The following is a 14,025-nucleotide window of genomic DNA, read 5'->3' as shown; positions in this document are numbered from 1 at the left end:
TAGATGGACTAATAGAACAAGTCACACACACTGCTAGAAGGCCAAATATTTTTTCAGAGCTAGATGCAGAAAAATATTATATTCAATTTGCAACCTGATGGAGGTCAGTATAGATGGACTAATAGAACAAGACCCACGCACTGCTAGAAGGCCAAATATTTTTTCAGAGCTAGATGCAGAAAAATATTATATTCAATTTGCAACCTGATGGTGGTCAGTATAGATGGACTAATAGAACAAGTCCCGCACACTGCTAGAAGGCCAAATATTTTTTCAGAGTTAGATGCAGAAAAATATTATATTCAATTTGCAACCTGATGGAGGTCAGTATAGATGGACTAATAGAACAAGTCCCACACACAGCTAGAAGCCCAAATATTTTTTCAGAGCTATATGCAGAAAAATATTATATTCAATTTGCAACCTGATGGAGGTCAGTATAGATGGACTAATAGAACAAGTCCAAAACACTGCTAGAAGCCCAAATATTTTTTCAGAGCTAGATGCAGAAAAATATTATATTCAATTTGCAACCTGATGGAGGTCAGTATAGATGGACTAATAGAAAAAGTCCCACACAATGCTAGAAGACCAAATATTTTTTCAGAGCTAGATGCAGAAAAATATTATATTCAATTTGCAACCTGATGGAGGTCGGTATAGATGGACTAATAGGACAAGTCCCACACACAGCTAGAAGCCCAAATATTTTTTCAGAGGTAGATGCAGAACAAAATTATATTCAATTTGCAACCTTATGGTGGTCAGTATAGATGGACTAATAGAACAAGTCACACACACTGCTAGAAGGCCAAATATTTTTTCAGAGCTAGATGCAGAAAAAAATTATATTCAATTTGCAACCTGATGGAGGTCAGTATAGATGGACTAATAGAACAAGTCCCACACACTGCTAGAAGGCCAAATATTTTTTCAGAGCTAGATGCAGAAAAATATTATATTCAATTTGCAACCTGATGGAGGTCAGTATAGATGGACTAATAGAACAAGTCCCACACACAGCTAGAAGCCCAAATATTTTTTCAGAGGTAGATGCAGAAAAAAATTATATTCAATTTGCAACCTGATGGAGGTCAGTATAGATGGACTAATAGAACAAGTCCAACACACTGCTAGAAGGCCAAATATTTTTTCAGAGCTAGATGCAGAAAAATATTATATTCAATTTGCAACCTGATGGTGGTCAGTATAGATGGACTAATAGAACAAGTCCCGCACACTGCTAGAAGGCCAAATATTTTTTCAGAGCTAGATGCAGAAAAATATTATATTCAATTTGCAACCTGATGGAGGTCAGTATAGATGGACTAATAGAACAAGTCCCACACACAGCTAGAAGGCCAAATATTTTTTCAGAGCTAGATGCAGAAAAATATTATATTCAATTTGCAACCTGATGGAGGTCAGTATAGATGGACTAATAGAACAAGTCCAAAACACTGCTAGAAGCCCAAATATTTTTTCAGAGCTAGATGCAATAAAATATTATATTCAATTTGCAACCTGATGGAGGTCAGTATAGATGGACTAATAGAACAAATCCCTCTCACTGCCAGAAGGCCAAATATTTTTTCAGAGCTAGATGCAGAAAAATATTATATTCAATTTGCAACCTGATGGAGGTCAGTATAGATGGACTAATAGAACAAGTCCCACACACAGCTAGAAGCCCAAATATTTTTTCAGAGGTAGATGCAGAAAAAAATTATATTCAATTTGCAACCTGATGGAGGTCAGTGTAGATGGACTAATAGAACAAGTCCCACACACTGCTAGAAGGCCAAATATTTTTTCAGAGCTAGATGCAGAAAAATATTATATTCAATTTGCAACCTGATGGTGGTCAGTATAGATGGAATAATAGAACAAGTCCCACACACTGCTAGAAGGCCAAATATTTTTTCCGAGCTAGATGCAGAAAAATATTATATTCAATTTGCAACCTGATGGAGGTCAGTATAGATGGACTAATAGAAAAAGTCCCACACAATGCTAGAAGGCCAAATATTTTTTCAGAGCTAGATGCAGAAAAATATTATATTCAATTTGCAACCTTATGGAGGTCAGTATAGATGGACTAATAGAACAAGTCCCACACACAGCTAGAAGCCCAAATATTTTTTCAGAGGTAGATGCAGAACAAAATTATATTCAATTTGCAACCTTATGGTGGTCAGTATAGATGGACTAATAGAACAAGTCACACACACTGCTAGAAGGCCAAATATTTTTTCAGAGCTAGATGCAGAAAAAAATTATATTCAATTTGCAACCTGATGGAGGTCAGTATAGATGGACTAATAGAACAAGTCCCACACACTGCTAGAAGGCCAAATATTTTTTCAGAGCTAGATGCAGAAAAATATTATATTAAATTTGCAACATGATGGAGGTCAGAATAGATGGACTAATAGAACAAGTCCCACACACTGCTAGAAGGCCAAATATTTTTTCAGAGCTAGATGCAGAAAAATATTATATTCAATTTGCAACCTGATGGAGGTCAGTATAGATGGACTAATAGAACAAGTCCCACGCACTGCTAGAAGGCCAAATATTTTTTCAGAGCTAGATGCAGAAAAATATTATATTCAATTTGCAACCTGATGGTGGTCAGTATAGATGGACTAATAGAACAAGTCCCGCACACTGCTAGAAGGCCAAATATTTTTTCAGAGCTAGATGCAGAAAAATATTATATTCAATTTGCAACCTGATGGAGGTCAGTATAGATGGACTAATAGAACAAGTCCCACACACAGCTAGAAGCCCAAATATTTTTTCAGAGCTAGATGCAGAAAAATATTATATTCAATTTGCAACCTGATGGAGGTCAGTATAGATGGACTAATAGAACAAGTCCAAAACACTGCTAGAAGCCCAAATATTTTTTCAGAGCTAGATGCAGAAAAATATTATATTCAATTTGCAACCTGATGGAGGTCAGTATAGATGGACTAATAGAAAAAGTCCCACACAATGCTAGAAGGCCAAATATTTTTTCAGAGCTAGATGCAGAAAAATATTATATTCAATTTGCAACCTGATGGAGGTCAGTATAGATGGACTAATAGAACAAGTCCCACACACAGCTAGAAGCCCAAATATTTTTTCAGAGGTAGATGCAGAACAAAATTATATTCAATTTGCAACCTTATATTGGTCAGTATAGATGGACTAATAGAACAAGTCCCACACACTGCTAGAAGGCCAAATATTTTTTCAGAGCTAGATGCAGAAAAATATTATATTCAATTTGCAACCTGATGGAGGTCAGTATAGATGGACTAATAGAACAAGACCCACGCACTGCTAGAAAGCCAAATATTTTTTCAGAGCTAGATGCAGAAAAATATTATATTCAATTTGCAACCTGATGGTGGTCAGTATAGATGGACTAATAGAACAAGTCCCGCACACTGCTAGAAGGCCAAATATTTTTTCAGAGCTAGATGCAGAAAAATATTATATTCAATTTGCAACCTGATGGAGGTCAGTATAGATGGACTAATAGAACAAGTCCCACACACAGCTAGAAGCCCAAATATTTTTTCAGAGCTAGATGCAGAAAAATATTATATTCAATTTGCAACCTGATGGAGGTCAGTATAGATGGACTAATAGAACAAGTCCAAAACACTGCTAGAAGCCCAAATATTTTTTCAGAGCTAGATGCAGAAAAATAATATATTCAATTTGCAACCTGATGGAGGTCAGTATAGATGGACAAATAGAAAAAGTCCCACACAATGCTAGAAGGCCAAATATTTTTTCAGAGCTAGATGCAGAAAAATATTATATTCAATTTGCAACCTGATGGAGGTCAGTATAGATGGACTAATAGAACAAGTCCCACACACAGCTAGAAGCCCAAATATTTTTTCAGAGGTAGATGCAGAACAAAATTATATTCAATTTGCAACCTTATGGTGGTCAGTATAGATGGACTAATAGAACAAGTCACACACACTGCTAGAAGGCCAAATATTTTTTCAGAGCTAGATGCAGAAAAAAATTATATTCAATTTGCAACCTGATGGAGGTCAGTATAGATGGACTAATAGAACAAGTCCCACACACTGCTAGAAAGCCAAATATTTTTTCAGAGCTAGATGCAGAAAAATATTATATTAAATTTGCAACATGATGGAGGTCAGAATAGATGGACTAATAGAACAAGTCCCACACACTGCTAGAAGGCCAAATATTTTTTCAGAGCTAGATGCAGAAAAATATTATATTCAATTTGCAACCTGATGGAGGTCAGTATAGATGGACTAATAGAACAAGTCCCACGCACTGCTAGAAGGCCAAATATTTTTTCAGAGCTAGATGCAGAAAAATATTATATTCAATTTGCAACCTGATGGTGGTCAGTATAGATGGACTAATAGAACAAGTCCCGCACACTGCTAGAAAGCCAAATATTTTTTCAGAGCTAGATGCAGAAAAATATTATATTCAATTTGCAACCTGATGGAGGTCAGTATAGATGGACTAATAGAACAAGTCCCACACACAGCTAGAAGCCCAAATATTTTTTCAGAGCTAGATGCAGAAAAATATTATATTCAATTTGCAACCTGATGGAGGTCAGTATAGATGGACTAATAGAACAAGTCCAAAACACTGCTAGAAGCCCAAATATTTTTTCCGAGCTAGATCCAGAAAAATATTATATTCAATTTGCAACCTGATGGAGGTCAGTATAGATGGACTAATAGAACAAATCCCTCTCACTGCTAGAAGGCCAAATATTTTTTCAGAGCTAGATGCAGAAAAATATTATATTCAATTTGCAACCTGATGGAGGTCAGTATAGATGGACTAATAGAACAAGTCCCACACACAGCTAGAAGCCCAAATATTTTTTCAGAGGTAGATGCAGAATAAAATTACATTCAATTTGCAATCTGATGGAGGTCAGTGTAGATGGACTAATAGAACAAGTCCCACACACTGCTAGAAGGCCAAATATTTTTTCAGAGCTAGATGCAGAAAAATATTATATTCAATTTGCAACCTGATGGAGGTCAGTATAGATGGACTAATAGAACAAGTCCCACACACTGCTAGAAGGCCAAATATTTTTTCCGAGCTAGATGCAGAAAAATATTATATTCAATTTGCAACCTGATGGAGGTCAGTATAGATGGACTAATAGAACAAGTCCCACACAATGCTAGAAGGCCAAATATTTTTTCAGAGCTAGATGCAGAAAAATATTATATTCAATTTGCAACCTGATGGAGGTCAGTATAGATGGACTAATAGAACAAGTCCCACACACAGCTAGAAGCCCAAATATTTTTTCAGAGGTAGAAACAGAAAAAAATTATATTCAATTTGCAACCTGATGGAGGTCAGTATAGATGGACTAATAGAAAAAGTCCCACACACTGCTAGAAGGCCAAATATTTTTTCAGAGCTAGATGCAGAAAAATATTATATTCAATTTGCAACGTGATGGAGGTCAGAATAGATGGACTAATAGAACAAGTCCCACACACTGCTAGAAGGCCAAATATTTTTTCAGAGCTAGATGCAGAAAAATATTATATTCAATTTGCAACCTGATGGAGGTCAGTATAGATGGACTAATAGAGCAAGTCCCACACACTGCTAGAAGGCAAAATATTTTTTCAGAGCTAGATGCAGAAAAAAATTATATTCAATTTGCAGCCTAATGGAGGTCAGTATAGATGGACTAATAGAACAAGTCCCACACACAGCTAGAAGCCCAAATGTTTTTTCAGAGGTAGATGCAGAAAAATATTATATTCCATTTGCAACCTGATGGAGGTCAGTATAGATGGACGAATAGAACAAGTCCAAAACACTGCTAGAAGCCCAAATATTTTTTCAGAGCTAGATGCAGAAAAATATTATATTCAATTTGCAACCTGATGGAGGTCAGTATAGATGGACTAATAGAAAAAGTCCCACACACTGCTAGAAGGCCAAATATTTTTTCAGAGCTAGATGCAGAAAAATATTATATTCAATTTGCAACGTGATGGAGGTCAGAATAGATGGACTAATAGAACAAGTCCCACACGCTGCTAGAAGGCCAAATATTTTTTCAGAGCTAGATGCAGAAAAATATTATATTCAATTTGCAACCTGATGGAGGTCAGTATAGATGGACTAATAGAGCAAGTCTCACACACTGCTAGAAGGCCAAATATTTTTTCAGAGATAGATGCAGAAAAAAATTATATTCAATTTGCAACCTAATGGAGGTCAGTATAGATGGACTAATAGAACAAGTCCATCACACAGCTAGAAGCCTAAATGTTTTTTCAGAGGTAGATGCAGAAAAATATTATATTCAATTTGCAACCTCATGGAGGTCAGTATAGATGGACTAATAGAACAAGTCCAAAACACTGCTAGAAGCCCAAATATTTTTTCAGAGCTAGATGCAGAAAAATATTATATTCAATTTGCAACCTGATGGAGGTCAGTATAGATGGACTAATAGAAAAAGTCCCACACACTGCTAGAAGGCCAAATATTTTTTCAGAGCTAGATGCAGAAAAATATTATATTCAATTTGCAACGTGATGGAGGTCAGAATAGATGGACTAATAGAACAAGTCCCACACGCTTCTAGAAGGCCAAATATTTTTTCAGAGCTAGATGCAGAAAAATATTATATTCAATTTGCAACCTGATGGAGGTCAGTATAGATGGACTAATAGAACAAGTCCCACACAATGCTAGAAGGCCAAATATTTTTTCAGAGCTAGATGCAGAAAAATATTAGATTCAATTTGCAACCTGATGGAGGTCAGTATAGATGGACTAATAGAACAAGTCCCACACACAGCTAGAAGCCTAAATGTTTTTTCAGAGGTAGATGCAGAAAAATATTATATTCAATTTGCAACCTCATGGAGGTCAGTATAGATGGACTAATAGAACAAGTCCAAAACACTGCTAGAAGCCCAAATATTTTTTCAGAGCTAGATGCAGAAAAATATTATATTCAATTTGCAACCTGATGGAGGTCAGTATAGATGGACTAATAGAACAAATCCCTCTCACTGCTAGAAGGCCAAATATTTCTTCAGAGCTAGATGCAGAAAAATATTATATTCAATTTGCAACCTGATGGAGGTCAGTATAGATGGATTAATAGAACAAGTCCCACACAATGCTAGAAGGCCAAATATATTTTCAGAGCTAGATGCAGAAAAATATTAGATTCAATTTGCAACCTGATGGAGGTCACTATAGATGGACTTATAGAACAAGTCCCACACACAGCTAGAAGCCCAAATATTTTTTCAGAGGTAGATGCAGAAAAAAATTATATTCAATTTGCAACCTTATGGTGGTCAGTATAGATGGACTAATAGAACAAGTCACACACACTGCTAGAAGGCCAAATATTTTTTCAGAGCTAGATGCAGAAAAAAATTATATTCAATTTGCAACCTGATGGAGGTCAGTATAGATGGACTAATAGAACAAGTCCACCACACTGCTAGAATGCCAAATATTTTTTCAGAGCTAGATGCAGAAAAATATTATATTCAATTTGCAACCTGATGGTGGTCAGTATAGATGGACTAATAGAACAAGTCCCACACACTGCTAGAAGTCCAAATATTTTTTCAGAGCTAGATGCAGAAAAATATTTTATTCAATTTGCAACCTGATGGAGGTCAGTATAGATGGACTAATAGAACAAGTCCCACACACAGCTAGAAGGCCAAATATTTTTTCAGAGCTAGATGCAGAAAAATATTATATTCAATTTGCAACCTGATGGAGGTCAGTATAGATGGACTAATAGATCAAGTCCAAAACACTGCTAGAAGCCCAAATATTTTTTCAGAGCTAGATGCAGAAAAATATTATATTCAATTTGCAACCTGATGGAGGTCAGTATAGATGGACTAATAGAAAAAGTCCCACACAATGCTAGAAGGCCAAATATTTTTTCAGATCTAGATGCAGAAAAATATTATATTCAATTTGCAACCTGATGGAGGTCAGTATAGATGGACTAATAGAACAAGTCCCACACACAGCTAGAAGCCCAAATATTTTTTCAGAGGTAGATGCAGAACAAAATTATATTCAATTTGCAACCTTATGGTGGTCAGTATAGATGGACTAATAGAACAAGTCACACACACTGCTAGAAGGCCAAATATTTTTTCAGAGCTAGATGCAGAAAAAAATTATATTCAATTTGCAACCTGATGGAGGTCAGTATAGATGGACTAATAGAACAAGTCCCACACACTGCTAGAAGGCCAAATATTTTTTCATAGCTAGATGCAGAAAAATATTATATTCAATTTGCAACCTGATGGAGGTCAGTATAGATGGACTAATAGAACAAGTCCCACACACAGCTAGAAGCCCAAATATTTTTTCAGAGGTAGATGCAGAAAAAAATTATATTCAATTTGCAACCTGATGGAGGTCAGTATAGATGGACTAATAGAACAAGTCCAACACACTGCTAGAAGGCCAAATATTTTTTCAGAGCTAGATGCAGAAAAATATTATATTCAATTTGCAACCTGATGGTGGTCAGTATAGATGGACTAATAGAACAAGTCCCGCACACTGCTAGAAGGCCAAATATTTTTTCAGAGCTAGATGCAGAAAAATATTATATTCAATTTGCAACCTGATGGAGGTCAGTATAGATGGACTAATAGAACAAGTCCCACACACAGCTAGAAGGCCAAATATTTTTTCAGAGCTAGATGCAGAAAAATATTATATTCAATTTGCAACCTGATGGAGGTCAGTATAGATGGACTAATAGAACAAGTCCAAAACACTGCTAGAAGCCCAAATATTTTTTCAGAGCTAGATGCAATAAAATATTATATTCAATTTGCAACCTGATGGAGGTCAGTATAGATGGACTAATAGAACAAATCCCTCTCACTGCCAGAAGGCCAAATATTTTTTCAGAGCTAGATGCAGAAAAATATTATATTCAATTTGCAACCTGATGGAGGTCAGTATAGATGGACTAATAGAACAAGTCCCACACACAGCTAGAAGCCCAAATATTTTTTCAGAGGTAGATGCAGAAAAAAATTATATTCAATTTGCAACCTGATGGAGGTCAGTGTAGATGGACTAATAGAACAAGTCCCACACACTGCTAGAAGGCCAAATATTTTTTCAGAGCTAGATGCAGAAAAATATTATATTCAATTTGCAACCTGATGGTGGTCAGTATAGATGGAATAATAGAACAAGTCCCACACACTGCTAGAAGGCCAAATATTTTTTCCGAGCTAGATGCAGAAAAATATTATATTCAATTTGCAACCTGATGGAGGTCAGTATAGATGGACTAATAGAAAAAGTCCCACACAATGCTAGAAGGCCAAATATTTTTTCAGAGCTAGATGCAGAAAAATATTATATTCAATTTGCAACCTGATGGAGGTCAGTATAGATGGACTAATAGAACAAGTCCCACACACAGCTAGAAGCCCAAATATTTTTTCAGAGCTAGATGCAGAACAAAATTATATTCAATTTGCAACCTTATGGTGGTCAGTATAGATGGACTAATAGAACAAGTCCCACACACTGCTAGAAGGCCAAATATTTTTTCAGAGCTAGATGCAGAAAAATATTATATTCAATTTGCAACCTGATGGAGGTCAGTATAGATGGACTAATAGAACAAGACCCACGCACTGCTAGAAAGCCAAATATTTTTTCAGAGCTAGATGCAGAAAAATATTATATTCAATTTGCAACCTGATGGTGGTTAGTATAGATGGACTAATAGAACAAGTCCCGCACACTGCTAGAAGGCCAAATATTTTTTCAGAGCTAGATGCAGAAAAATATTATATTCAATTTGCAACCTGATGGAGGTCAGTATAGATGGACTAATAGAACAAGTCCCACACACAGCTAGAAGCCCAAATATTTTTTCAGAGCTAGATGCAGAAAAATATTATATTCAATTTGCAACCTGATGGAGGTCAGTATAGATGGACTAATAGAACAAGTCCAAAACACTGCTAGAAGCCCAAATATTTTTTCAGAGCTAGATGCAGAAAAATATTATATTCAATTTGCAACCTGATGGAGGTCAGTATAGATGGACAAATAGAAAAAGTCCCACACAATGCTAGAAGGCCAAATATTTTTTCAGAGCTAGATGCAGAAAAATATTATATTCAATTTGCAACCTGATGGAGGTCAGTATAGATGGACTAATAGAACAAGTCCCACACACAGCTAGAAGCCCAAATATTTTTTCAGAGGTAGATGCAGAACAAAATTATATTCAATTTGCAACCTTATGGTGGTCAGTATAGATGGACTAATAGAACAAGTCACACACACTGCTAGAAGGCCAAATATTTTTTCAGAGCTAGATGCAGAAAAAAATTATATTCAATTTGCAACCTGATGGAGGTCAGTATAGATGGACTAATAGAACAAGTCCCACACACTGCTAGAAGGCCAAATATTTTTTCAGAGCTAGATGCAGAAAAATATTATATTAAATTTGCAACATGATGGAGGTCAGAATAGATGGACTAATAGAACAAGTCCCACACACTGCTAGAAGGCCAAATATTTTTTCAGAGCTAGATGCAGAAAAATATTATATTCAATTTGCAACCTGATGGAGGTCAGTATAGATGGACTAATAGAACAAGTCCCACGCACTGCTAGAAGGCCAAATATTTTTTCAGAGCTAGATGCAGAAAAATATTATATTCAATTTGCAACCTGATGGTGGTCAGTATAGATGGACTAATAGAACAAGTCCCGCACACTGCTAGAAGGCCAAATATTTTTTCAGAGCTAGATGCAGAAAAATATTATATTCAATTTGCAACCTGATGGAGGTCAGTATAGATGGACTAATAGAACAAGTCCCACACACAGCTAGAAGCCCAAATATTTTTTCAGAGCTAGATGCAGAAAAATATTATATTCAATTTGCAACCTGATGGAGGTCAGTATAGATGGACTAATAGAACAAGTCCAAAACACTGCTAGAAGCCCAAATATTTTTTCAGAGCTAGATCCAGAAAAATATTATATTCAATTTGCAACCTGATGGAGGTCAGTATAGATGGACTAATAGAACAAATCCCTCTCACTGCTAGAAGGCCAAATATTTTTTCAGAGCTAGATGCAGAAAAATATTATATTCAATTTGCAACCTGATGGAGGTCAGTATAGATGGACTAATAGAACAAGTCCCACACACAGCTAGAAGCCCAAATATTTTTTCAGAGGTAGATGCAGAATAAAATTACATTCAATTTGCAACCTGATGGAGGTCAGTGTAGATGGACTAATAGAACAAGTCCCACACACTGCTAGAAGGCCAAATATTTTTTCAGAGCTAGATGCAGAAAAATATTATATTCAATTTGCAACCTGATGGTGGTCAGTATAGATGGACTAATAGAACAAGTCCCACACACTGCTAGAAGGCCAAATATTTTTTCCGAGCTAGATGCAGAAAAATATTATATTCAATTTGCAACCTGATGGAGGTCAGTATAGATGGACTAATAGAACAAGTAACACACAATGCTAGAAGGCCAAATATTTTTTCAGAGCTAGATGCAGAAAAATATTATATTCAATTTGCAACCTGATGGAGGTCAGTATAGATGGACTAATAGAACAAGTCCCACACACAGCTAGAAGCCCAAATATTTTTTCAGAGGTAGAAACAGAAAAAAATTATATTCAATTTGCAACCTGATGGAGGTCAGTATAGATGGACTAATAGAAAAAGTCCCACACACTGCTAGAAGGCCAAATATTTTTTCAGAGCTAGATGCAGAAAAATATTATATTCAATTTGCAACCTGATGGTGGTCAGTATAGATGGAATAATAGAACAAGTCCCACACACTGCTAGAAGGCCAAATATTTTTTCCGAGCTAGATGCAGAAAAATATTATATTCAATTTGCAACCTGATGGAGGTCAGTATAGATGGACTAATAGAAAAAGTCCCACACAATGCTAGAAGGCCAAATATTTTTTCAGAGCTAGATGCAGAAAAATATTATATTCAATTTGCAACCTGATGGAGGTCAGTATAGATGGACTAATAGAACAAGTCCCACACACAGCTAGAAGCCCAAATATTTTTTCAGAGCTAGATGCAGAACAAAATTATATTCAATTTGCAACCTTATGGTGGTCAGTATAGATGGACTAATAGAACAAGTCCCACACACTGCTAGAAGGCCAAATATTTTTTCAGAGCTAGATGCAGAAAAATATTATATTCAATTTGCAACCTGATGGAGGTCAGTATAGATGGACTAATAGAACAAGACCCACGCACTGCTAGAAAGCCAAATATTTTTTCAGAGCTAGATGCAGAAAAATATTATATTCAATTTGCAACCTGATGGTGGTTAGTATAGATGGACTAATAGAACAAGTCCCGCACACTGCTAGAAGGCCAAATATTTTTTCAGAGCTAGATGCAGAAAAATATTATATTCAATTTGCAACCTGATGGAGGTCAGTATAGATGGACTAATAGAACAAGTCCCACACACAGCTAGAAGCCCAAATATTTTTTCAGAGCTAGATGCAGAAAAATATTATATTCAATTTGCAACCTGATGGAGGTCAGTATAGATGGACTAATAGAACAAGTCCAAAACACTGCTAGAAGCCCAAATATTTTTTCAGAGCTAGATGCAGAAAAATATTATATTCAATTTGCAACCTGATGGAGGTCAGTATAGATGGACAAATAGAAAAAGTCCCACACAATGCTAGAAGGCCAAATATTTTTTCAGAGCTAGATGCAGAAAAATATTATATTCAATTTGCAACCTGATGGAGGTCAGTATAGATGGACTAATAGAACAAGTCCCACACACAGCTAGAAGCCCAAATATTTTTTCAGAGGTAGATGCAGAACAAAATTATATTCAATTTGCAACCTTATGGTGGTCAGTATAGATGGACTAATAGAACAAGTCACACACACTGCTAGAAGGCCAAATATTTTTTCAGAGCTAGATGCAGAAAAAAATTATATTCAATTTGCAACCTGATGGAGGTCAGTATAGATGGACTAATAGAACAAGTCCCACACACTGCTAGAAGGCCAAATATTTTTTCAGAGCTAGATGCAGAAAAATATTATATTAAATTTGCAACATGATGGAGGTCAGAATAGATGGACTAATAGAACAAGTCCCACACACTGCTAGAAGGCCAAATATTTTTTCAGAGCTAGATGCAGAAAAATATTATATTCAATTTGCAACCTGATGGAGGTCAGTATAGATGGACTAATAGAACAAGTCCCACGCACTGCTAGAAGGCCAAATATTTTTTCAGAGCTAGATGCAGAAAAATATTATATTCAATTTGCAACCTGATGGTGGTCAGTATAGATGGACTAATAGAACAAGTCCCGCACACTGCTAGAAGGCCAAATATTTTTTCAGAGCTAGATGCAGAAAAATATTATATTCAATTTGCAACCTGATGGAGGTCAGTATAGATGGACTAATAGAACAAGTCCCACACACAGCTAGAAGCCCAAATATTTTTTCAGAGCTAGATGCAGAAAAATATTATATTCAATTTGCAACCTGATGGAGGTCAGTATAGATGGACTAATAGAACAAGTCCAAAACACTGCTAGAAGCCCAAATATTTTTTCAGAGCTAGATCCAGAAAAATATTATATTCAATTTGCAACCTGATGGAGGTCAGTATAGATGGACTAATAGAACAAATCCCTCTCACTGCTAGAAGGCCAAATATTTTTTCAGAGCTAGATGCAGAAAAATATTATATTCAATTTGCAACCTGATGGAGGTCAGTATAGATGGACTAATAGAACAAGTCCCACACACAGCTAGAAGCCCAAATATTTTTTCAGAGGTAGATGCAGAATAAAATTACATTCAATTTGCAACCTGATGGAGGTCAGTGTAGATGGACTAATAGAACAAGTCCCACACACTGCTAGAAGGCCAAATATTTTTTC

This window comes from Phyllobates terribilis, unplaced genomic scaffold (assembly GCF_046119375.1).
Source record: "Phyllobates terribilis strain yellow unplaced genomic scaffold, ASM4611937v1 Scaffold_2__4_contigs__length_985480577, whole genome shotgun sequence".
Lineage (NCBI taxonomy): Eukaryota > Metazoa > Chordata > Amphibia > Anura > Dendrobatidae > Phyllobates > Phyllobates terribilis.
Note: the sequence above shows the minus strand (reverse complement) of the source record.